Source organism: Cricetulus griseus, chromosome 2 (assembly GCF_003668045.3).
Source record: "Cricetulus griseus strain 17A/GY chromosome 2, alternate assembly CriGri-PICRH-1.0, whole genome shotgun sequence".
NCBI classification, from domain to species: Eukaryota; Metazoa; Chordata; class Mammalia; order Rodentia; family Cricetidae; genus Cricetulus; species Cricetulus griseus.
The window spans coordinates 265384342-265411930 of record NC_048595.1 but is presented as its reverse complement, the minus strand read 5'-3'; the positions used below and the strand labels follow the sequence as shown (position 1 = coordinate 265411930).

The 27589-nt window shown below is 42.5% G+C and overlaps 1 protein-coding gene across 2 annotated transcripts in view; it reads left to right on the top strand.

Annotated features, from left to right (window-relative positions):
- Sobp (sine oculis binding protein homolog) overlaps positions 1-27589 on the top strand; it is a 160956-nt gene that overhangs the window by 50909 nt on the left and 82458 nt on the right. The window lies entirely within an intron of this gene.

Below are 27589 nucleotides of genomic sequence, written 5' to 3'. Positions count from 1 at the left end.
AAATGAGCTCTTTAAATTCCACTTGCTTCTCCAGCCTTTTTTTTTCTTTGGGACTCAGTTGGAAACAATGTCCAATGTCGTAGTCACCTTTTCTAAAGCTTGTCATTTAAAAGTCAGGTGAGCTTGGTGGAAGCCGAGTTAACCTGTTAGGGTGTATTTTAAACTGAATGTGAATTTTAATTAGAAGTTATTTGGATTGCCACAAGCATGCAGGCATTTTTCAAACTGCTCCTGCTAACATTCTGTGAGAGGCCCATGAGTCACAGCTGTATTCACTTAAGGCGTTCAAGCAGCTACGAGTTTACACATTGCAGGATGTTAGCTCTGGGGTGTGTATAGTGTTAATTCATAATGTATCTTATAAAATCCCAATTTCTAGAAGGTTCAACTGCTGACTTGAAGACTTTTAAACCAGTGTGGGAAGGGCTTATGTAGACTATGGGCATTGGGTGAGCAATGACACATCAGTCTCATTACTTGAGAAAGGGACAACTTTATTCCCCCCCCTTTTATTAAAAAATAGATGTTTTTCATGCAATATATCCTGATTAAAGTTTCTCCTCCCTCTGCTCCTTCCAGTTCGTTCCCACCTCCCCTTCCATCCAGATCTACTGCCTTTCTGTCTCTCATCAGAGAAGATCAGGCTTCTAAGAGTTAGCAACCAAACATAACAAAATAAAATAAAAGATAAAACAAAACCCATCACATTGAAGTTGGACAAGGCAACACAACAGAAGGAAAAGAGCCCAGAGAGATGGCACAAGAGTCAGAGACACACTCGTCCATACCCGCAGGAGTTGCATAAAAACACTAAACTGAGAGTTACAGTAAAAATGCAGAGGACCTAGTGCAGAGCCGTGTAGGCCCTGTGCTTGCTGTTTGGTCTCTGTGGCTTCATATGAGCTTTGCTGGGTTGATTTAGAGGGCTTCGCCTAGTGTCCTCCAGCCTCTTAGGCTCTTACACTCTTTCTGCCTCTTCTCTCATGGGGCTCCAGACAGGGACAACTTTGCAGAGGGCTAATAGCTCACTTTTTTTCTAACCCTCTTTTTGAGGCCACGGTGGAACAGGACTTGTGAACATTTTTATCCTGAAGATTCATAAGGAGTTGGGAGGTTGCCAAGCATGCTTACTATGTCTGCAACACATGCAGAAACGTTGAGTTTAACCTTTATTTTATTTTATTTTTATTTGTTTTATGTTTTCTGTATGTGTATGGGTGTTTTGCCTGCATATATATGTCTCAGATCTGGAGTTACAGATAGTTGTGAGCTGCCACATGGGTTTCTGGAAATTGAACCTGTTCTTTGGAAGAACAGCCAGTGCTCTTAACCCTCCCGAGCCAACTCTCCAGCCTGAGTTCAACCTTTCAGTATCAATTTTACTTTGTAAGATAGCAGAGTGCTTAAAATATTCTTTTTATTATCCCTCTAAAAAGAATAATAACAGGACTGCAAATAGTAGTCTTTTCCACTTAGCATCTATTTAATCTTCTTTTCTTTTTCATGGGAAATAAATATCCTGTTGTTTAAGCTAGTATCTAGAAGTAAATCAGGAAATCAAAACTGAAGCAAAGTGGCCAGTGTAAGCCAAGGATGACTGTTTTCATTCTTTGTTCAAACCTCAAGTTTGTAGTGCTCTGAATGGCATTGGAAATGCAAAAAACACAAACTCCTAAGAGCATTGAAGTTTTGCTTCTTCATTTTACCTTCCATGAATCGAGACAGGAATAGATAGATTCTTCTTCAGGATATGCTGCTCCCAGTGTGCCATGGTGACGTATTGCAAAGGTCATAGATAGTAGAGATGGAATGTTTGCAAATGATGTGGTTTCCTGAAAACTGCCATGAAAACAAATGCACTATGGGGCAGGGAGATTATGCAATAAGCATCTATTTTCCTTTCATACTGTATCTCTGGATGCGTCCCAGTCTTTATCAGAGGTCTCTTTTGAGGGACCCATCACTACCTAGCAATATCATTGTGTTATTTGTAGTCTTTTTGTTGTTGTTTTTTGAGACAGGGTTTCTCTGTGACTTTGGAGGCTGTTCTGGAACTAGCTCTTGTAGACCAGGCTGGTCTCGAACTCACAGAAATCCACCTGCCTCTGCCTCTGCCTCCCGAGTGCTGGGATTAAAGTCATGTCTCACAATTTCCGGACTGTAGCCATATTTTATTTATATGCATGGTGCTTAGTTTTTTGTTTGTTTTTTATTGTTGTTGCTTTTCTTTTTAAAAATTAAACTTGATCATAGCCCAAAAAGATTTCTTGGTTTTAGACTTAATTTTAGAACCCAGGAGTGTAACAATTGCTCTGCTAATCTACTGATTAACCTGTCCAGTTTTTTTCCCTTTAAACACATGCAAAATTTAATTTGTAAAAAGGCTATCATTCACAAAGATTTGAGAAAGACATTAAGAAATTACTTGCAATTAATGTCCTCTAACTACCTGAAGCCAAAGACTTAATTTTGCTTGGTGCTTGCACACTGGCTCGAAAGTAAATGAGGCCAGGAATCTAGGGTTGTTCTGCGGATTTCCCGGCTGTTATACGGCCTAGGGAAGCTTGCAGGATCTGATTGTCTGCCCTTGGCCTGCAGGAGGGCCTTGGTTCTTTAGTTTCTTGAGTCAAAGGTTATATAGACCTGCCCACTGCTTAGCATGCAGGGTGGTCCTCTCCCCAGGCCTTGCATTTGTAGGCTGGAGGCTGAGGGTTCCCTTTAGACAAAGCAAAGAGGGGAGTCCTCAGAAAACTGGGAAAAGAACAACAAATCTAAATGTTTTCCTGTCCTCTCATATTTAAAAATATGGAGTGGAATATTAGTGAGCCACTGTCAATGGGTGCCTCTGAGAGCAACAGAGAGGAGACAATTATAGTTCCCAGAAACACATTGCCAGTGGGAAGAGTAGGGAAGCCCTGGCAGGTGAAATGCAATTTAGATGGGTTTAAAGCCTAGAACACAAGCTTCCTTGGAAAGCCAGAGGGAATTTAGGACAAGCATCCTCAGGAAGGTGGGACATAGTGCCCTAAGAATGCCACCTGAAGCTGAGGCACAGGCACAAATCTTCGTATCTGCCAGAATCTTTGAAAAATATTTGTGTAAGGGAGACCACACACAAACAGAATGAGCAAATGAGCTTGTACTAAAAAGAAGGGCTGTGCATATCCTTCTGGTTTCTTAATGGGCTATAGTTTTGGAGACTGTAGGGAGAAAGAACGAAATAATTCTAACCTGTTAATCCAGAATGGATGCAGACTTCTGAATATCAGGTATTTTAAATTAAAGGTGATCAAGACTCTGAATATCTTCAAGATTCAGTGTTCTCAATGAATGGAAAGCAGAGTGGGGATTTTCAGTAAATCTGACCCTAGTTTCCTGTTGATCAGTAAGCACATAGGGCTGTTGCCACATACGCTGGGATGTTCACTTCCAGCCTTAGTAAATCTCTGGCTAGCCCTTCTGGTGATTGGTAATGCTAGTCACTTAAATCAAGTTTTTCTCATCTGAGCTGCTGGTAATTATCCAATCCATCTAAGAGGCACACTCCCTTTTAACATTAACCACGGTGTCAGATTGCATCAGCCACATTGTGTCCGGGTGACTACGGCTGCACAGTGATGAATGTGCACATTTGGAGTTCACAGTCTGTCTGTTTGGGCAGCGGGCAGTTCAGTAAACAAACAACCAGGAGAGGATCTATTTATTTGGGACGCACATTCTCCTTATTGATCCAGTTCCAAGTTCCTTGCCAAGTTCCTTGCCTTGTTACTAATGGTGTTGAGGTTTATTCGAAGAATGATCATTGGACAAATTATCTGAGGAGTCGTTTTGATGGCCTCTCTCCTCATAAGCTGCATTCAGTTACGGGGTTACTCTCCCTGCCTGACTGCTAAAGGAAGGCACCATAAAGCCTGTGGATGAACAGAGGAGTTGGAAAGTTTGGATGTTCTGTGTAAGCTAGCCAGAGAAACCAAGAGAAAAGGATCATGCATTTTCTGGGATTGAAGTTACACTCTGTTAATTCATGCTTTGCTAAAAATGCTGAATATCTAAATAAATGTATGCCAAAGAGGCCTGGGGCTTGTGCTGAGATATTTTAAGGTAGTAGAATAAGCCCAGAGGGTTTTTTTTCCCTCATAGACATTTGCACTGTCTGGTTCCAAAACCTAGTATACCCAAGGTCATGTACTCCAGATACCAAGCTTTGGGTGTGCCTGTGGTTATTTTTAGTTTCCCTTCATTTCAATACCTCCGGGTAGCCTTTGAATACATAAGTAAAAGTATGAACTGGGCAGGCTATGTATCAATCTTTATTCCATGGGTTCCTGGCTTTCTGCTCATATTATCATGGCTCACATTATCATTGGGATTCAATAAAGAAAAATCTTGCTTCAGAAAGTCATTTGATTTCTGCCCCTGCATATCTGATTGAGTAGAAATTCCCTGTTACAATCCAAGTGTAGGGTGACTGTGTACACAGTGGAATCTAATGCACGTTAATGGACTACCCTGGGTGGGGGGTGGTGGTGGTGGTGGGGTTACAAACATTTGTTGTGGGCAGGGGTGTACACTGTTAATGTCTGAGAAGGCTAACCAATGGTTTAATAAAGCCACAGATGATGCCTGGACTCTGCTATGGTTTACTGAGCTCCCTGGGTAAGTGACATTCCTGTAGTCATTCACAGAGATGGAGATGATCAATGGCTGGGCATAGAAGTCAGTGTCCAGTATTTATCTCATTGCTCAGATTCAGGCTAAGGCTCACCAAGCCAATGCTGGTATTTGCTCACATGGGTTTTGTTTGTTTTTGTTTTGTCTTCCTGTTGTTCCTAGTGCCAAGGATTGAATCTGCGGTCTTGAATATGTTAAGTAAACATACCACTGAGATATATATCCCCAGTTTAAAAATTTTTTATTTTGAGAAAGAGTCTCATAAAGTTGCCCAAGCTGGCCTTGATCTCACTGGGTAGACCAGGTAGGCCTTGGACTTGTGGTCCTGCTTCTTCGTTCACCTTTGTAGCTCCTGTACAAGTGTGTGTCACTGTGCCGGGCTCATACTTGCTCAGAGTTTTATTGCTGAAGTTAGCCCAGAGATGAAATGGTAGTGAGGACTGTTTTTAAGCTGTGTAATATTATTTAAAATAACATTTAAAAGTGATGAGATTAAGCTCAAGATTACACTTATTTGAATGTTCGGTGTCTTTGTAGTCATCCTCCAAATGAAAAGTAAATAGGGGAATAAAATCTACTCATGATTAAGTCCCTAAAATGTCAAATTGCATAGTGTTGGAGGACGTTGATTAATCCTTCCATGGTAAAATATTCCTCATTCGTTTGCCATGGTTAAGGGTTAACTATTATAAATTCAGATATTAATGTATTTTCTGCTTAATTCATCTCCAGATAGAGGAAATATAGTTAGTAGATGTAATTTTTTTCCTTCAAATGTACTTTGGAAACATTATAGTGATTTATGAGAAAGCGTTAGAGACATGTAGGAGAAATCATTCATAAATATGTTGAAATGTACTTAAATGTATCTAATGACTTTTGATTGTGGAAAAAAGCTGCCTTGACTTTGGAATGATTATTTTTCTACAGCAGGAGTTTATGACATAAATGAAATATTTTACATGTAGTTTTTAATCATACAAATTTGAATTTTCTTTTAAATTTATTTTTAAATTATCTCTTTTAACTTCTGAATTTCTTGACTGGCTCATTAGCATTAAAAAGCCACACCCTCCACACTGAGTGTATTTTGGAGGCTCAAAGGATAATAGGAATTTTGAGATATTTATGACTAAAATCTCATCAAACATTCATGATAAAGTGGTGATTTCTGTATAGATCCAATAAAAGACATGTTATTTTGTAATGTGCCTTGATAGAATGATTTATAGTTGAAAGATAGTGAAAAGTTTTATGACTGCACATGCAACTTTGTGTTTGAAGACTCTGAGGACCTAGCTCTAGATCTGTAGACTTGTGTGTCTCTTAGATTGTCACAATGCTCTGTGCAGCACGTATGTGAAAGACAAGGGAGTTTGCCTGGTGGAACATAAATGTCTCCTCCTTGCTCTCTTTTGTTTTTAGTCTAGAAAAAAAAACACTGTTAAGATTTGTTATTTATTCATCTAATCATTGCTAAAAATATGTTAAAATCCAGATGTGGTGGCTCATACCTGCAATCTCAGCATTTGGGAGGTAGAGACAGGAGGAACAGTATTCCAAGCCAACCTTGGCAACACAGTAAGTTCCAGGATAGCCAAGGCTACATGAGATCCTGATTCAAAAAAAAAAAAAAAATCAAAAGATGAAATAAATTTGTATATATGTATATATGTATCAGAATAAAAGAAAAGGCTTGTGCCTTAAATTGACTCTCAAAGAAAGTTATATTCTAGTGGTATAGATAGATGTATACATGTAAGAATTATGTATGTAATATAATTTCCAGTAGTGTTAAATGTTATGAAAAGGGGTGGCGTGAGGGGATGGACAGTGATGGGTGCTTTACATCTTGTGATTATTGGTGTCATCTTGGAGGAGGTGGCATGTAGGACAGAAGGAAGTGACAAAGCTAGTTGTATTATGGGCTTGTAGTAGAAGGTGCCAGAAGCGAAGAGGAGTAGGAAAAGTAGAGACTGTAGGGCAGAAACAGACTTGGAAGTTCTGAACAGCCCAGGAAGGGCGGGGTGCCTGGAGATGAATGATGTGGATGGCTAGGGGCCAGACCATGGAGTGAGAGAGGTCATTTGGGTTTCGTTCTAAGTGCAATGCAACCCCTAGAAGTTGTGGAGGGTAGTGAAATGATCCAATAGTCACTGCTGATTGAACCTCCATTAAGGCAATGATTCATTTAAGATCCTGCATGCAAACGGGATTTGGAAAGTAAGAAAGGCAACAGAATTCCCATCAAAGTTGGGTGTGCCTGGTAATAGAAAACTAAAAATAGCTTATTTGCTGAATTATTCATTAGTAATTATGAAACATTTCCCAGTAGCTCAAGTCAAACCAAATCAGTGGTGTTTCTCCTTTGGGGGAGGAGCTGGTGTGGAGGAAGGAACAAGGATGGATACTGCTGGCTATAATGTAGATGGGCCCACCCCCAGCCTGGTGGAGGGCTCGTCAGGGCAAGTGCCTCACAGAACGCCCCCCCTTAGGCTTCTCAAACCCGGCCTCTAGAAGCAAAACAAGGAAAGGAAATGGTGACTTTGCAGGATTATCTTTGGGTATAAGGATTGTTTTGAAGTTTATGTTATCCAAAAAATAGATGTACTTGGGTAACTACTTCTAGAGTATATCTAGCCTAACAGGCTGGTTTAAATAATACAGGGTATCTGTGCTCCTGAATTAGTTCATACTTTGGGGTAGTATGACCTAGCAGTATGGTGGTCTCCTGTGGCCCTGTTGTTTTACTTTTGCCATCATTGTAATCGTGTACAGTGTTGGCTGTATTCCAAGGCAAGTGCCCAGACGTCATAGAGTGGCTGCTAGCAGCATGAGGACTCCAACTTTCCTTGTTCTTACATCCAGGTGAATGAGTGGCTCTGTCTTTATATTCTACCCTCACTGTCCACACCTACTTCACAGGCTTTTATCCCTGAATGAGGGACTGGGGTGAGGACCATGGAACTCTCTAGTTAGATGGAGCTAATTTGAGCTTCCTTCCAATGTTGATGCTGTGCTTGTCTCACCCTAAGCTCTAAAGGCTACATGGAGAGAAGTAACTGTGACAATGACAGCCTGGGAACACAGAGAAGGGACCTAAGTGACAGCTAATGGTAGGGGCTGCACATGTCCATAGAGAGAAAGCAATGTTCTCAAGTTATTTCATGAGATTGATTTCTTTGTACACGGAATGCACTGTCTATCTAGTCTTGTCCAATTGATGTAATCAGTAATTTTTAATGTGGATTGCAAGCTTAAATTGTGGTTACCACATAGGTGGCTTAGATAAACAACCTCTTATACCCCGAACTAGTTTGTGAAATCTGCTTTTTAGAATGCTGTGGTACCAGGGTTAGAGTTGACTATCTTTGCTGTTTGTAGATGTTAGAACATGAGATTATACAGACCAAAATACTCTGGTTAGTTGTTATGTATCTCTATTCATGGAGGGTAATCAAGGTACTTTTCAAACAGAGAGCCTGTACATAATGTATTTTCATTAGTGTGAATGGCTTGGGTTAGGCTGGCCCGGTACCATACTGCAAATGAAGAGGTCCAGTACCATCTGCAAATACAGAAGCTTTGGCCAAGACATGGGATGGAATGAGCTGCTGTTTTCAATAGTTCACTATCTCACACACTGAAGTTACTTTCTCTGTAGCTCGAAACCATGCCTGCAAAACAGAAGGGAAAGGGAAGTGTTCAAAAAAAAAAGTGATGTGTGTGATTGTGTGTGATTGCACACACAACCCTGGATGCATCTTGATTGGGCAGCTGAAAGGGAAAGAGGCTTTGAAAGCTGCAACCTTTCCAACATCCATCTACAAATCTTCCAACAAAAAGCGGCCAAGCTGCTACTGTGAGCTAGCCACTACTGTGAGCTAGCCGCTACTGTGAGCTAGGCACTGAGATGGTTGCTGTGCTTATGGTGGCCAATGAAAACTTGGTTCCTGCCCTCATGAGGATTGCAGGCATTCTGTTAAAGAATAAAACAGATGCAAAGTTCACTGTGACAAGTGCTAGGATAGTGTGGGCATGGTGCTGTGAGAGCGGCTAGTGGGATATGACTAGTCAGGAAGTCTGGACAATCTGTGTGGAAGTGATGCTAGACTTGGAATCTGTAGGGTGAAGAGCTGGTGCAAAGGGGGCATGGAAGGAAGAAACAGCTGTGCTAAGGAAACGATTTCCACCTCTGCATTCGTTCCTTCCTCCAGCCTCACATATTTGGTGAGTTCTAGACCAGTGAGAGACTCTGTCTCAACAACAAAAATGTGGGCAGCACCTGAAGAAGGACATGTAATATTCCCCTTGACCTCTGTGTGCAAACACGTACACCCACCTATGTGCATCCATGCACATATGAACATGCACACATGTATACACATTGCACACACATGTATACAAACAGACTCACAGGAAAAAAATCAGGCAAATAAAATGTCCCTTAAACTGTAACTCATGTATCTATTTGCTTGTGATTTTATTCATTCTATCAAGTCTTGGGGGTTATTGCATACCTGCTGGCCTTGCCTCCCTAACTTTTCATTCAGCTTCATGTTCTGTAGTATTAGCCAAATATTAAAAAGATAATTCATTTCATAGAAGATATAGACAGCCCATAACACATAAAGGCAGAGATACTTTGTAAAGAAATAGTAAAAGCAGTGATAACTACAAGAGCATGGTTTAATGATTTAAATATGTCAGAAAAGCAACAATGAAAGCAAAAGATTGGTGAAAAATGTACTGGTGTGAATGAAGTACTGAAGTATTTTGAGCATAATATTTACTGCTTGACACATGTTGGTTTTGATGGAAAGAAACACAAAAAGGTCACATATTCAGTCACCCCTGCTACTATACTGGGCTGGGAGAAGAGATGTAGTCATGTTATATCTATAGAGAGAACTCTATGTTACCATTAAGACAAGGGCAGACAGGAAGTTTGGTAGTGAGTCTCAGGGCAAAGAAATACTGACTGACACTTAGGTTCCCAGACTGGACAAGAGTGAACAAATGGAAAAAACATAGCATGTCGTCTGCCACAGTGACAGAGGGTGATTTTTGTGGCACAGTAGTGTGGCGGGAAGACATGGATTCCCCCTCCTTTCTTTGTCTCCTTTGTTCCAGCCTGTCATCTAATTTTAGTGCCTCGGATGGTGCTGATAATTCTGTAGAAATGTAGTGACAAACAGGCAGGTAAATAGTTCAGACGCTACCCTCCTGGTCCCTGCCTGGGTGATGTGCATGTGAGCATTCCTGATGAGAGATGCCTGCTTTGCTCTTCAGGATGCCAGATGGAGGAGCTGGCCTTCGCTGAGGCTGCCCACACCTGCAGCTGCCTCAGGTGGCTGTGAACTGTGAGGGGACCTGCATTTCAGCTGGAGATGGCAGCCCTCTCTCCAGTTCCAGGAGCGCCTGAAAAACATACAGAGTGACAGTCATTTCCAAAAGAGGCTGATTTTAAAACTGTGATGAAAATGGCTAACAGCAGGCTGAAGGTTAAAGTAAAAAACTTAAAAACCATAAAATCTGCCTGGAGGCTATTTAAGCAAACTGTTCTAGAGGCACAGATGGTTCGTATACCTCTGAGCCAAAAACAAAAAAGGAAAAAGGGGACAGTAAAGCTGGCACGATTAAGCAGACAAGTATGAAAGTTTTATTAGTGCTAAAAAGGCATCCTTTAGAAAAGTGAAAAAATATGTCTCAGGAACTCAGAAGGTGTGTGAAAGACCAGTGGGAAGTGGCGGGGGCAAATGGATGACATTTCAGAAAGCAAACAGAGATGGGGACACAGCACCATTGTGGGCCTGGATATCAGAAGCTGGGCTCCACGGTAATGAGCAGTGGAAGAGACATGGTACCAAGTTGGGTGTGGTTCCCATCCTGTGTCAGTTTTTGACGTAAAACAGATTTCATAAAGGTTGGGTATAGCCTGAATAATAGTTTGAATCTCCAAATATCATCAGTGAATTCAAGACACTGAAGTTCCAGGGATCAGAGGGACCAAATCTATGAGGGAAAGAAGCCTTGTTGACAGGACCCAGCGAGCACCCAGAAGAGTGCTGAGTGACGTGGTTCTCAGGGGTGTTCGTTTACACATGCGTGAGCATGTATGTTTACCACACTTACAGAAAGGGCAGCTTTTGAGATTGATGATTGGGAATCCTCCAAATTTTGAGAAAAGTTAGATGTGGGGGCCCAGTGTGACAGTATGGAGGCCTCAGGATCACCTTTCAAAGGAAACTCCCCAGAGGAAATACGTAAACAGACAGACAGACAGTACTTGTCTTGAGTTAGCCTTCAATATAAATCTAAATAAAAATGGCCAAATATAACCTGATCAAAAGTAAGGTTGTCTGGCTTTTCAGCAATTCACCTAATTCACATGGAGTTTGCTGACTCCCTTCACGGGCCCTTGAGGGAGATAAAGAACAGATGAGGAAGAGATGCTTGCCTTGGATTAAGAACCTGGGTGATATTCCTCCGAGTATAGGTGAATTAACAGCTTCCACCCCAGAGTATGTATTAGGAGCTGTGTTACTTAACAAGGGGGCTGCTTATTTGAAAGTAGAGGCCAAGGAGAGGACTTTGCTACTTCCTTTACATTGCTTTAATTTGAAAACCCACAGATTGTGCCTCCATTGGCCACCCCCAAAGTCAATACAAAGTTTTCCCTGTTGTATTTGCTCAGTACCCTGAGAGGGACACTTGATCTGCTACACTAGGGGCTCACTGAGGGGGTCTTCTTAGAGTGAAGGAAGTCTTTTATATACTTGGCTGTAAGAATCAGTTTTCGAAAATGAATATAAGTATGACAAAGTGCACGGTAATAACGAAGCTGTGACCCACTTTCATAGGAAACACATCGTTCATTCTTCTTAACCTGATTTTATGAAAGGCCAATGCTGAACTTTGAAAGCGTTGACATAGAGGATTGAATATATTTTCATTAAGTTCCAAGTTATACACACACGAGAAACAAAAGGCTGTACACTTGCAGTGCAGAGGACAAAGGAACTGACAATCAGGCTACCATGCTATAAGTGTACCCTGCCTCTTGACACTCTGGGGTAACCTTTACAGCTGACCACCTCAGTGAAAGTCTGGGTCAAACTCTGTGGCAGATGGTTTAGTACTCGGTGCATATATTAATCCGTGGAGCCAGTCCTGGAAACGCAAGCAGGTTGCTAATGACCATGGAGAGCGCTTGCGAGCTGCTTCTGCTCTTCCACTGAGGTGTTCTGGTATCATGCTTCTGGGTGCAAGCTGCTGAGGTGGGGTGGGAAAACATGTCCGTCTTTGTGTTAGTCAGCTTTCCATCACTATAACAAATATCTGAGATAACCAGTTTATTAGGAAGTTTAATTTGACTTTGTTGGGGAGGCCCTGTTTATTTTGGGACTGGTGACAAAGAACATCATAGAGGGAGGGCACATTGGCGCAAAACTGCTGGTCTGCTGGCTGGGCAGCAAAAAAGAAAGGAATGGACAAGGGTTCCACAGCACCCTGCAGGGGCATGGACTCCAGTGGCCTAAACGCTTCTCACTAGGACCTTCTTCCTGTAGGATGTATCACTTCCCAATAGTTCCACCCTGGGTGCAAATCTTGAGCACACGGTCTTTGGAGGGACATTTGTGGTCTCAGCTACAGCAATGTTGTTCTGTGAAGGGCTGTGCCTCAGGAAGAGGCAGTGTCACTCCCAGGTGGACAGAAATGAGAGAAAGTGCCACACATCCCATGGTTATTTTCTCCTTGGTGCTAATGAAAGAGAGCATTGAGAATGAGAAATTAGTCAAAAGTGAAGGCAGGGGGCACCACTTCCGGGAACCCAACACAACTTCAAGCCCAACTTCACGTGAGTAGTACAGTTAAAAAGAATACATCATCTTCTGGCTTGTTGGCACCAGAAGGCGTCTTGTGTTGGTGGTATAATTTTCAAGTTTTAAAAAATACTTCATTATTTAATAAGTAGAAAAAAATATTAGCCTTCCAAGTTCCAGTGCAAACTCGACTGTTCAGTCAGTAGAGTGGCTTACCATACAAGCATGGGACCAGAGTCTGGTCAGAACACTTACATAAAAGCCAGGCACCGGGCACTCATCCAAAAGTCCCAGCTCCGAGGAGCCAGAGCAGGAGGATGCTGGGGATTCACTGGCCAGCTAATCTGACTCAGTGAGCTCCAGGTTCACCGAGGGACCCTGTCTCAAAAACTAGGAAGGGAAGGTGACTGAGGGGACTCCCAGTGTCAATCTCTGGCCTCCACATGGATGGGCACACATGTGCTCATGCATCCGTGCATATGTGCACACACAAGAATGAATTAAAGCCCAGAGACATAATTAGGAGGAGGTACGTGCCAGGTGGAGCTCATAGGAATCATTTGGAGTTTTTGAAGTCTAAATTCAGACAACCAGAATTAATTGGGAATTTAGAAAGGGTTGGACAAAATGCTTAGCTGCCTTAAATGTTTCATTTAGGGTGTCAACATTAATTGCGATGAGAGACGAAAATAAAAGTTACTGGCATAAATGGGGGTGGAGCTTAAGTTACTAATTCCATCCTCCGTAAGTGCCGGTCCCTCCTGTTCAAGCATCTTCCCTCACTGTCTTCACATTTCCCACATGGTGATCTAGCACGCAGTAAATACCAGTGAAATTTAATTCTTTATATCCATGTAATTCAGCTTGAGACAAGATGCTTGACATCCCCATGGCTACATATGTGACTGAATGATTGACCTGGGGCTAATAAAAGTGATGCAAACCTCAATTTCTTTCTCCTTATGTACATAGGGAGATGAGGCAATGTTATGAATGAGACACCTGTCAAAGTGATTATTACAAATAGCCCCTATAACATGACCTCTCTGGGGACATGAGGAGCCTGGAAAGTGTTTACCATGGCTGTGTTGCTAGAAACCAGCAGTGCAGAGGAGGATTTGTGGAAATATGGACCTTACTCTGGGCAGTCCACTCAGAGAGGATGGAGGAAGCTGACACAGGGTGGGGCATTTTGACCTACACTTTGGTTTGGGACAGGGCATTAGGATAGGTTAGGGAGGGAAGGCTGGAGAGTGCAAGGATACATCTTTGTAAACATCAGTGTCTTAGATGAATGCACAAATCAGCCATTTGGTGAGGTCCCCAGAGTCTGGGACATGACCCAGGGCTGGGAATGTGGAACTGAGGAATGTGCATGATGGCTTCTGTTTAAAGGATGTCTGAATGTGTTAGTCTCTGTGTTCATATAGATGTTGATCTCATGCCCCACATGTATTTACTGGCTCATTTATTCAGCTTGCAGTCTTGATGATCCACTGCGTACCAGGCGTTGTTCTATGACTAAGAATGCAAAGATAAATAAGAAGAGATCTCCATCTTTAAGGACCTCATAGTTAAAAAGAAGAGACTGATAAGCAAACAAGTGCTAAGATATGAGACATGCCCAGAACAGACGTGGGTTTAGAACCAGGGAGCATCCTGTGACTTACCCAGCCCAGGGCCAGTCCCTCTGCATGAATGAACAATGCTAGTGTGGAGGCCAACATGTAAATTCAGGGAATGGATTGAGAAGAACAAATCTAAGGACCACAACTCTCAAAAAAAGATGTGAGTTAGGAATGAGGTCCCCAGAAGCCCCACATTATACAGTGAATACATAACTGTATCATATTCCTGCAATGAGTTTTAACCTCTCAAGACATTGCAGGCTCTATAGGAATACTTGAAACAGTACAGTATGACTTAAAATGATAATAGTGGCTTTGTGAGAAAGTCACCTTCAGGGGCTAAAGGCATTAGTGGACAGGGCTCATGGTTTTAACAACAGAGAGGCTAACACTCATTGACAGTTTCTTACCTGCACTAGTCCGGAGCTGTCCAAATGGAAATTAACGTTAGAATACTTACAACTTCTTTTAGTTACAGTTGAGAACACTGTGATCCTGAGAAGTAGGTGGCTTGGAGATGTCACTGGGCTAGAGGCGCAGATAGACACCAGACACATCAGCTCTGGTGAGGGTGTCAGGAGCAGTGATAGGAGGGCTGTAGTCACTCTTGCCAGCAGGGTGATAGAAACATCTCCTTCAGGGGTTAGTAGCTGGACACGTGAGCTTTCAAAAGTGACCCAGTGAGCTGATTTTCAAACTTGTACTGACCATGAGCAGGTAGTAAGAAATCATTTTCCTTATACTTATGTGCATGCATACTGTATTTCATAGACTGAGTCACTAGCATGTTGGCATGTCCTTGATTTACCAGGACATGTCAACAGAGGATTTTCTTACAATGATGTTAAAGCTGCAATCTTGCTAAAACAAGAATTATAAAATGTGTCATAGCTAACAAGAATTATAAAATGCATTGTTGTTTCACAAGTGCTAAAATGTGAGAAATATTTGGGTTTCAGAACATACACACAAAACCCAGGATATAGTTATTAAAATTTTAAAAAGTTCAATGGATCTGTACTTAATTTTTATGTGATGTGCTGTGATAGTGTTTTATTCCATTATGTCAAAAAAAGCTATGACTTACTAGTGGCTTGAGAACCTATTGATAATATTAATATTTATGTGAAATATCACAATAACAGGTTAGGAATCTTCAAGTTCTCACTGTTGGATTCTTCTTGACTTTAACGGCAACCTCCCCAGGTTAGATGGAGAATTGGTCTAGATTTTCACTGGAAGCTGTCTTAGTGGAATCATATTTAGCCTTTAAAATGGCCAATGGCTACTACATTGACTGCTTTCCTTGAAGTGTACATTTGTCTTGTTGGAGCATTGGGAGCAGGGGGTATATTGATCAGATAGTGAAAGGGAATGCCCGGATTTTAGGGTGATAATGAAGTAAGAGGAGGCAGGAGAGTCCAGTGGAGAAACAGCATGCATAAGAGAGCCATACATTTGGAGGAAGAACAGATGGGGGGGGGCAGCCTCCCAAACAGCTTCTCACTGTAGCGCAGAGCTTTGGGCTCAGGGGTCAGTGAGCTAAGTCAAGAGAGACAGTCACCACAGTGGCCTGGTCTACTTCATTCCACACACACAAAAAGATGGTGCTCAGGTGTATGCCATCGAGCAGTGCTGTTAGCCATAACCTGAGAGCCAGTTTTCATAAGGACTGACCAACACTGGGGGTGGGGAGGACACCTTGGCTACCGAGGAATGGTAGATTCTATGTTAAAGTAGTCCATGTCTGTAATCCTAGTACTCAGATAAATCAAATTGAAAGATTGTGAATTCAAGGCTAGCCTGGCCTATAGAGCAAGACCTTGTTTCAAGCACCCTACCCCCGCAAAAAAGAAAAAGCTGGTTGGTAAATAATGGTAGCAAAGGCTTCCCCACTAAAATAACTTGGCTTTCAAAGCCACATTGCAAGTGAGATAGAGTGGAGTGGCCCATAAACCAACATGGACAACTGTCCGAAGTCGTCGTTCTCTGCCTTTTGTTTGAATCAGGGTCTTTGATAATCTGTAGAAAGTTTTGCTTTGGCCCTACCCAGGGGTGAGAAACACACACAGAGAAGGTGACAGATAATTCACAAGAGACAAGGTTCTAAAGCCCATTCTTGGATCTCTGAATCCAGGCCTTACCAGATGCAGGAGAACTCAGTTCCCAATCTTCTCTTGTATAAACAAGGTTTCCTGGTTTAAACCATAGGTAATGAGAGGTTTTCAGACCTGTGTGGCCCAAGACCTGGTATTAAGTTTTAAAACAGGTGGAGGCACAGTGTGCATCTATCAGCATGAGGGATGTAGGGGCCAGGTGAGGGTGGTACTTGGCACCACCAGGCAGAGTTTTAGAGTAACCATCCAAAAATAAGTTTTACAACATTAGGAGAAACAGCCTCCAAGTTGAGTGTGATGTGCCATCCTGGTGTAGGCCTTTGGAATCAAATGTCACCCTTTCCCAACAGTTTGATCACTACTTAGAACTGACCCATGCCTTTTGAGATGGAGGGGTCGGGCGTTGGTGGTGCACGCCTTTAATCTGAGCACTTGGGAGGCAGAGGCAGAGGCAGGTGGATCTCTGTGAGTTCAAGACCAGCCTGGTCTACAAGAGCTAGTTTCAGGACAGCTCCAAAGCCACAGAGAAACCCTGTCTCAAAAAGAAAAAAAAGAAGTAAAAGAAAAGAAAAGAAGAAAGAAAGAAAAAAGAAAGAAAGGAAGGAAGGAAGGAAGAAAGAAAGAAAGAAAGAAAGAAAGAAAGAAAGAAAGAAAGAAAGAAAGAAATGAGCTGGTAATGTTACAGAGGTATAATGGATGCAGGACGCTCCCAGGCCTGCTTGGTGAGATGTTGGATTGAGTAAATCTTGCTGCCCCCATGTCCTGTCCAATGTATTGTACTATTTAATAGCACTCTGACACCCCTGAAAGGAATTTAAACTGTCAGCCCATTAAGTGTTCATCTTTAAAGTGAAATTCATAGTTGGAGCCAATTTGGCTTAATTTACCAGGACATGTCTTCATGTCTGGGAGACCTGGTGAGGGAGGTGGGGTGGGGTCCATCAGAGCTGCCTCTGTGGGAGTCTGGAACACACAGGGCACAGAATGGCTACTGTGGGGGGGGCTCTGTGGCATCTGTTAGGGAAAAGGGCACGCTGTCCTGCTGCTACTCATCCTTTCTCTGGAAAGAGCACCACAGGCTGCCACCCCAGCAGACTCTGGAGCCGTCCCAGGAAGCAGTTTCTCCTGAGTTTGGAGAATGTTCTTTAGGGAGGGCTGGGGTGGGCAGGGGAGAGGCTCTTGTCTGTGAGCCTGCCTGGGCTGCAGATGGAAAAGCTTGTTCAAGTGTGGCAGCATCTTTGTGTCACTGTTAGTGGTTTGATTTTATTTTTTTTTCTCTTCAAATCTCCTTCTGAGGGAAATCTGTGATTACATTTTTTTTTCTCCGCACAGGTGCTAGAATGCATTGCGCAAACACAAACATATCCCACTTCATGAGAGAATTTGGAAGTCATTTTCCTTCCATCTGTCTGAAGTGGATTGTGCTCTAAAACCGGCCATCCGCCTACCCATTCTCCCACGCACCTTCTCGGTGACAAGAAGGAGATGGCATTGTAAGAGAACAGGAAAAATAAGATAAACCCGCAAGGCATTTCAAAGGATGGCTTATTAGTATCACTTGGGCAGCTATGAATAAGGCATGATAGCTTCTGGACTGCAGCTATTCCCAGAACAGAACCCTTCTCTCCTTCCTATCCAGTTCCGTTTTAGAATAGATGTTTTTCTGTATCACATTCCCAACCCCTTGCAGAACCTGGGTTTCTTTGACCACAGATCGTTTTCGTGTGCCCACGGTGTGCCACCGTGTGCCCACGGTGAGTTCTTGCCCCATAGGTAGGCCAGCAGTGTTTCTTTGGAAAAGAAGGACACAGAGGACGATGCAGCTGTACGTGCTCCAGCTCAGACAATCAGAGGCCCAGCAGGGCACCTTCCCAGTGCAGCTGCACAGCTTCTCGGGAGCTCTCGGAGGCCCTGCGCCCTCCGTGCGGATTCCAAGCTACATTTAACACAATTGCCCATCAGCACTTAGGAAGCAGTTACCACAGAAACCCAGCAGAGACCAATTAGTCACATGATTAAATTAATTAAAATAACCCAGGGCATCTGCCATCTTGCTTCTTTCTGCTACAGATAGTGCCTGACCCAGACCAAACTGCAAATGGTTAGCAATACTTTTGTGCCACCGAGTCCTGGAATTGCCCTCTCACCATGGTCAGGGGTTCTCCTGATTTGCTTTTCTTGCCTTAAGGACTCTGCTAGGTTGTTTTGTGGAATATTTCTCCTCTACAAACCAGGCAGTATCAAATTCACAAAACATCAGGTTTAATAAGCAGTAGGATTTGTTGTGCTGGGGGAAGAGGACTTGCAAATGTTTTGTTTTGTTTTCTGCACAGTTGAAGACTTTTGGAAGCTTTTAATGAGGACATTCACTGTACATGCCAGGGGGTGCTCTGTAACACACATTTACACCTTGACCTGAGGACTCTGTGACAAGTCGCAAAAACCTTGCTCTCCTTGTTAAAGTAATAGGGATGTTACATTATGTGCAGACAGCCTGTGCTAGGAGATTGTCTTAAGTCAAGCATGGTGTCTAGTGATCCCACTCAGTGACTTATCATTTGTAAGAGGCAGAAACACACACCCCGAAGCTGATCCAGTAAATCAGCTTTGTCCTGAATGTGTTGAATGACTTAATCACGGCCCCGCCAAACTCTCTGTGTTATCTGTTATCAAAGACCAACCTTCTTTGCACCACACACACACATACACACACAGCTTACCTGGGATCTCACAATATCACAGCAGTAGCAATTTCTGTCAACTCAGAGACCTCTCCTCAATCACATCCAAGAGCAAGTGCCCAGATACAATTTGGAGGTATCTAGAGTTAGTGGTATGGTTTTCCATATATATATATTTCCTGGCAAAATGCACAAATTAATTATATAGCTCTACTATTTTAATGTGTGCCTAACAAAAGGTGGTACAGCCTTGTCTGTCAGTCTTGCCTCTGAGACAGGAGACTCACACATGAAGATAGTTTGTAAGCAGTCAGCTTGCACAGCTCTTTTGGCAGCTCTAGACACTGGGCTCCTTTAAACCCTCTGTCTCCTTGGGTGAGAGAGTCTGGTCAGACCTCAGGACAGATGTGTCCATATGGCCATTCTGGAAATCGGAGGGGGGAGGCTGCTGATAAACGAGAGGCATGTGGTCATTTAAAAAGCTATGGCCCAACGTATTACACAACGAGCCTCAAAGGAACTTAATTGATATTCTGCCATCAATAGCACTAATAAAAATATGCATTTGAGTCCCAGTTTATCATTTATGAGACATTTGGTTAACTTTAGACTTCAACTGAATATGCCTTCTCTAATCTTTACCAATACTTTTACTTAGTATTCATTTTGTGTACATGTGGTACAGTTGCTTTCTTAGCACAAGTGTCTATTTTGTGAATGAAATAGTTATCAATGAGAAGCAGAGCTAAAACTGGGGTATGGAAAATATGTTTCCTGTTTCAGAGTATTTTCTTTTGAAGTCAACAGAAAGAATGAACACACAGAACTTTATGTGCATAAATATAATTAATGAATACCTCTGGGAGAAGTTATTTCAAAACAATATATATATATATATATGTAAATACATATGAATACCTAACATCAAACATTAGTGATTCTGCAAACTGTAGACTTTATGTAAGCAAAAATATATTTCTGTTATATAGGGGTATTATTTTTTCTCTATTAAAATTACAGAAGACAACCTTGTGAAAATGATTAAGATTGCTCTTTTGAGAATGGCAAAATGAAACACAAATTAATGTATACTTCTTTTAGTTGTATACAAGGCTTGGTCAAAATAAGCCAAGCATTCAGAAAATTATTGCAAAGTACTTTAGTGTGTGGATGCTGAAACAAATTCCTCTGTATTTGTAGGAGACACTCTTTAGTCATGAATTAACTTCCATACCAAGTTAAGGCATTGCCCATTGCTGCCAGCATTCTGCAGTCTGGCAAGGAAGAAACCCTCTGAGGGGCGGGGGCTGGTTGTGAGCGCACCTGGTCATGTGTCCTGTTGTAAATTTCAGACACCCTTTATCATCTTCCGTTGTCCTACTTCATCCCATTTCACCAAGGAGGGCCAGCAAAAGGTGGCTCTGCATAATTTATGAATTATTTCTCCTTTCTTTCTGCCTCCATTGCCCCATGTTCTATTGACATATTGTATGGAGACAGGTATGCAAAACTGAAGTGTCTTGGACTTAGGATGTTAATTTACAGGATCAATTCTGGCAGACTTCCAAGGCTGGAACATTGAAAAAAAAAAAACCTTAAAAAAAAAAACAACAAAAAACCCCACAAAGTTGACTTCTGTGAAATCTGTCGTTATAGGAAACAGTTGCTGCCAATATCGATTCTTCATCCCTTTCATTTGCTCTTCCTGGCAAATCTTAGTCCTGAGTACTTACTGACACACTCAGGTTATCAAAGAAATCAACTTGAGATGAGTGAAAATGAATCACTTTGGAAATGAGTTTGTGTCTGTATTTTCATAAAGACCGAGTTCTTTAGTAGCCAAGGGGTAGGGCAGCTTCTGCTGCTGCTTCATAGCCTTCCCATAAATCCTCCGGAGAATGAGGCAGGTACAATAAATTAATAAATGAAATGGAATTAATAAGTAAAACTGCAGAAGGCCATGGCTAGTGTGTTAGTCTTAGCATGCTAATTCATAGCACTCTAGGGAGATTTAAAAAAAAAACAAAAGTCCCCCTAGTGATAGTGAAAATGAGCAACGGGGGCGAAGGGGAAAAAAAATTGAGCAACATTTGATTGTGTTTAATAAAAAGCTCCTTAGAGTAGCAGCCTCCATTGCCCTGTACATACAACTGCCTTTGTTTTCATAGCACATGGTTTTACTGGCTATCATGTATTTTTATGGATATTTATTTTCCATTGTCTGTGTTTCCTATTATCATAAAACCCCAGGAACGAAGCAATTTTGTCTGTCTTGCTCACTGCTTTGTCCCCCGTGTTGAAAGCTGCATCTACCATGCACAAGATTTTTGATAAATATTCATTGAATGAATGAATTGAATTCATTTAAGGATAAATATTCATTGAATGAATGATTAAACTAGGCTCAAATTAAATGAGGAGCTGAATAAACTAGGTCTGGTATTTTGAAATCAGAGGCATTAAAAGGAATGTTAATTTGTTTACCAAATTAGATTAGTTAAAGCTTAAAGAGAGGAAAGGGGAAGCTACCTGTGAACACCTTAGGAACCACCTTCCTGTTTGAGCTGGGGATGCACACAGAGAATTGGAGACCCCTGCATCATGGCTGATTTCTTTGAGACTCCCAAGTGTGTACTTCCAGCTGGGAAGCAGCCACAAGACCACTTGCTTGCAGTTTCATGAACACTTCTGAAGCTCCCTTCTGGAAAGGTCCATCTCTGTGCTGACCTAACATGGCAAGGTGTCAGTAAACTTGTGTGGAATCTAAACACATCCACACACAGAACCCACACACAGGGTTAGGGTTCTATGAGATGTCTTGAGAATAACCACACTGGTAAAGGAAGTTTGGAGGAATGTGTCTTCCTGTCTTGAAATGTTCCAGCTAAACATGTACTGGAAGACACTGCAGAAAGGAAAGCAAGGAGCAAACACTTAATGAGTTCATAAAAAAAAAAAAAAAAAAAAAGGAGACATACATGGTGGCGCACATCTATATTGTAGTAACTATGGAAGCAGATTGTAAGTTTGAGGCCAGGGTCTCAGGGCTAGCCTGAGACCCTCTTCCCCAAAAGGAAAATATAAGGTACATATTTTATCATTGTCTATAAAGCAGTTCAGAGAGATGAGGTTTTCCTTCAGGTGTGTGAATTATTTCTCTGGTCAAAGCTCTGTCATGTCATTGCAGCTGTTTTCCACAGCCTTCATTTCTCTGAATATGCTATGCACGAGTCACATGGTTCTGAAAAGGCTTCTCCTGACCTAGTAAGCCCCCTCTCCAGGAGGCTGAGGCCAAGTCATTGTGGGAAGGGCTGGGGCACTTCCCTGGGCGAGGGGAGGCCCCTCCTCTTCACTGGTTCTGTGTTCTTGTAAAGCATCCTTGGTGGGGGGTGGGTGAGTGAGGTGGGGGCGCTCTGGATATAATAAAGGAACGCGGCTGGCCAGATTCATTGTCAGGTTAAGAAGCCCTTTGTTTCTGTTTAGTTTTCTGAAACAAGACAAATTATGATATTTTCTGTTAATTTCTTTCCTTAATGAGTTTCATTAAAATCAAAGCTTCCGGAAGACTGAGCCTTGACAGCTGTCTAAGGGCTGTTTCATTTACCGGGGGCTGCTAAGATTGAATAATTATTACAGCTTGATAGTTTGCAAAGAAGTAAGAACAACAGAGAGAAACAGATTCCTTGAACGGTGTGTCATGTCTTTCTTTTTCTTCCTGTGTCTGGGGTTCTGTGGTATTCAAAAGAGACCATTAAAACTATGTACTCTTTGATCTATAATATTACAAAATCATCACACGCTTGCTTCTTAATGACTCCCTGATTCTTAAATACTGAATTTGAGTTAATGATGGCATATTAAAAGGAAGCTTTTTAGAGGTTAATAATAAAAATATATTATCTTCAGGCACGAGCAAGCTGTTTGGCACATGATGCTACAAGACTGGGTAGCAGTGTATTTTACGTTGTGCTGGTTGAAGATTGTGGTAGCACAGTCCCTTGTTTTCACCAAATGATTTTTGTATTTGGCATAATAGAAAAGAATTTAAATCATGATTAGAATTTCACATTTCCTGCTAGAGAGAGAAGTGCTCTTATTTGGAGGCACTTTCTTTCCTTCACAGTTTTTTACACGGGTAAGGGGACCAAGTGTGATTGTCACATTGCCATGGCGCCTAGAACATTGAGGTCGCTTACCTGGGGATGGGGTGGGGAGCAAACCTGGGAGATTTCAGAAAAGAAAAAACAAAAACATACAATTCTATCAGAAGTGATCATATAAAATGAATACTGGTACACAGGATGCGATGCTCTTCTCAGTTCACAGTAAGGAAGAGAAGGGGGGCAGCTGAAGTAAAGTGGGGTGTGGATCCTGATAATTGTCCACCTGCATAAGGAGAATGAATGTGAGGCTCACGAGTACCATCACCTTCTGGGTTATTCTTAATATTCACAATAACTTTTTAAAGAGAGTTTTCAGAGTGTGTGTGCACATATGCATGTATGTGCATGTGGGTATATGCGTGTGTTGCATACACATAGCATGCAAGCGTGCAAATGTACATTGGCATGCTGAGGCTACAGAAAGATGTTGGGTGTCTTCCTCTATCTGCCTTATTGCTTTAAGACAGTGTTTCTAACAGAATCAGAAGCTTGCATTTGAGATAGGCTGACTGCCCAGCAAGCTCCTGGGGTCTTACTCTGTCTCTCAATATTGAAATTACAGGCACCCAAGTTATGCTCAGCTTTTTACCTGGCTACTAAGGATTTGAACTCAGTCCTCACACTTGCACAGCAAGCCCACCACTGAACCACCCCCATCCTCCAGCCCCAACCCCAGCCCCAGCCCCATCATAAAAAGTTAAGGATGATAAAATAGTATTAAAATATTTGTATGTGTAAGAAAAAAGAGTAAGACTGTGGGGATTTGATGTTCCATAATTTCACCCAGAAATCTTTACATTATCTGAGGAAAACTGTTTTGTCATTGGCAAATTTATATAATGGGATAAAAATACTTTTATGATTAGGAAATTTATATCCCTAAAAAATTAATGAGGTGCAACTCAGTGGTCACCCTTAGAAAACACTGAAGTGGGGATGCACTGTTCCTTAGGAGAGAATTTCTAGAAGGAAGTCCAACAGTTCATGGAGAGGCACTGTTTCAGATAGCCAGCTTTGTGGCCCATGTGAAAGGGAAGTAAGAGAAATAGCGCAGACCTAACCACAGAAGAGAAGAGACACCCACTGTTATTTTATTACTAAAACAGAAACCTATAACACTCAACAAGGTGTTATCCAGTGTTCTCTGAGATGCTCCCTCCCTTCATCGGATATTATTTGTAAGGCCCAGAGCCTCAGGAGTGGAAGATTCAGGTAAGCTGAGGGAGTTCCCCACGACTTCATACAGAGAGCTGACCAGCATTAGCTGCTGGGAGGACTCGGCTCTTGGCAATTTCTTGAAGAGTTATGGAGCCCCTGGGGCAGGGAAACTGATTTCCATTTTTGTGTAGTTTCTATGGAATGGTAATGTGTGGTGGATAATTGAACCAGAGAGTCTAAATTTCCTTCAAATTCTGAGCTTCTATGCTTAAATAAGACAAAGAGAAATGGAAATGTTTGGATACAAAAAATGGTGTGTCTGTGTAAGTGTGACTCTGAGTAAACAGATGTGTGAGCCCCTCTGTTGAAGTTGCATCCATAGTGTGGGCTGTAGGACGGCTGCCCATCAAGTAGCAGACTGAATGTAATCTGGCCCTTCCATTTCTTAAATCTTTTAATTCGAAGGAGCCTGGTCTTTCTCAAGAACTCCTCATTAAAATGTGAAACACTCTCCTGTAGTCTTGACGCTGGGAAGGGGCCCTTATTCCATGAAATCTACCACTATCTTATAGAAATCTCCCCCTCAGGAGGTGATTGAGCCCAGGGCTGCAGCTGTGTTTTAATAAGGGCTGGATAATTTTATGACCAATAACATTTGTCGTTACACATGCTACAAGAAGGTTAATCAAACCTCAGCCTTCGGGGCATAATCCTGGTTCTCCCAGGAATTTCCTTCCTGAATCTGTGCTTGCCTGGGGAGGCCCCTTCCCCACCTCACACATGAGTCATTGACTATAATGCCATGATTCCAGGTTTGTGAAGCAATTCTGTGTCTCACTGTCACCAGCATCAAAAACTGGGGGCATAAAACCCAAGTCCCAAGCCTTCAGGAGACTGTCTTTTAGAGCCCAGTGCAGCTAGGCTTCTTATTGTTTTATTTGAAAATACAGTAGGATGGAGGTTCTCATTCTATCTGTTTCTTTCGCTTTGGGGAGTCAAAGTTAGGGCAACTTGTAGACCTGAGATACCAAATATTTTTTCCAGCATTTCTCTGTTGCTTAGGAAACCTGTAAACCAGCTCAAACATCTCACTTGGGGAAATACTGAAGTGACATTTAACTCAGAAACAAACTGCCTTGGTTTGCTAAAGAAAACAGCGGCACTGCCTGAAAGGGCAGTGGATCAAAACAGAGAGGGCAAGAGAGAGAGAGAGAGAGTCGGGAGGGCTTTGAAAGCTGGCGTTGAGATGCTAGCAACGGAAGTTTTCAGATGGTCAATGTTTTTCCTTTAGCTTGGATTATGTGACGAGATCAATCTGTGACATTTCAACTGATGCTGTCATGAAGAAGTAAAGTCTCCTTGTCATTTGAAGGGCAAGGGAACCCCAAGATGACTTCTGAAGATACAATGATATTTAATGAAGCAAACTGGCTGCCATAGGTAACCAGAAGCAGGGCCTAGTTATCTACGAGTCCCAGAGTCTCTTTCAGGCCTCACTGAGTCCTCTCTGTCTTTATCTACTTTAAAACCTGTCCTCACAGGGATGTCTTTGCAGGATCAGTCTGACCAAGGCCAAGTCATCCTCACGATGGCCTACTGTCCCTCATCTCTTCTTGTGCTGGCTTCTCTGAATTCAATGCAAGGCTGAAAAATATCTGATCCAAATCGTGTGTGTGTGTGTGTGTGTGTGTGTGTGTGTGTGTGTGTGTGTGTGTGAGTGTGTGTGTATGTGTGTGTATGTATGTGAGTGTGTGTGTATGTGAGTATATATATGTATGAGTATGTGTAGATGTAAGTGTGTGAGTGTGTGTGTTTGTCACACTGAGAGAGGAGATGCTAAGAAAATAGGTCTGCTTCTCATATGGTCATCTAGGTAGGAGGTAACTCAGGCTGACACTCGCTTTCCAGGGTTCCTGGGTTGATAGATATGAACTGTATTGGTGGGTGGAGACCAAGGGAAAGAGGCAGAATTCTAGACAGTGATCCTCTTTATCCTTTAATACTTTCCTGGACATTGGGTATCGTTCTGGAAATAAATAGGATGAATGAATCATAGTAACTAAAACCCTTAAACTAAACAACAAGGTTCTATTAGACTATAAAATGTGTGTCTAAACTCTAGGTATTAGTGCTAAGCCAGAGAGACTGGGAAAAAATTCGAAGTGAACCTGAGTCACCAAGTGTTCAGTTGTATTGGCCAGACTCAGAACATTTTCAGGCAGCTCCAAACCAGGAGCACACAGAACACAGAGCTGAAGTAGAAAGGCATCAGGACTCCTCCTACCTGTCCTGGTGGGGGGATGCAGGGTGGGGGTGGGAGGAGTAGGGGTATGTGTAGGTGTAGGGGTGGGGTGGTAGTGGGGGTGAGAATGGGGGTAGGGTTGAAGGTAGGTGTAGGGGTAAGGAGTGGGTGTAGGGGTGGAGGTGGATATAGAGGTGGGTTGGGGTAGGGATGAGGTGGGGTGGGAGTGGGGGTGAGAGTGAGGGTAGGGGTGGGTGTGGTTGTAGGGTGGGTGTAGAGGTGGGGATGGGTGTAGGGGTGGGGTGGGCAGTTTGAAGTAGAGCTTTCCTGTTGCTACAGGAAGTACAACCTTGTGCTTCCCCAGTGGGTTTCTGCTCACTTTGTGTCAGTTTCTGTGTACAAACAAAGTTTTAAAAATTGTCCCCTGTTCAGAAAGCTGACATCTGCCACTTTCATAAATTGGAAATGACAGACACCCAGAAGGGTGATGGGTGGGGAACTAATCAGCTGATTTCCCATCAAAAATAGAATGCATGCAGGCTCTGCTGTTGACGAAAACAATACGGCATCATCTAGTCCATGTGTTTGGTGGGGATTTCAGTTGACCCTTAGCCCTGACACCTTCCCCAGCCTTCTCTTTGTGGAGACCCCGCCCTCTGGACTGGGCTGGGCTGGGCTGGAGATTTGGGGTGAGAGCATCATGCTTTCATATCCCTTCACTGTCTGCTCTCGAGGATGTGGTGTCTTCCCCTTACTCCAGTGTGGGCAGGGAAAACAAGCGCCGTGACATGTGAAGGGGAGGCCAGGCTCTTCAGGAAAGAGGGCTTCTCTCCACCTCACCACTTCTCATGATATTTCTGCCTTTCTCTGGTTATCTGTCCCGTCCGTGTTTTCCCCCGGTGTGGATAGGCTACATGTCTTTCTTCCCCATAGTTCCGCCTGTGTCACCTCAGCATCCACCATGGCCTCTTCATCCACATCCAACCCTGATCTTCAGCTCAGTTCACGTCCTTACCTGTTGCATTCTCTTGGCATAGTCTAGTTCGTGCTCCTGAGGGGGAGCATTTGATTGAGTCAGGTAATCACCTGACAACAGGATGTAT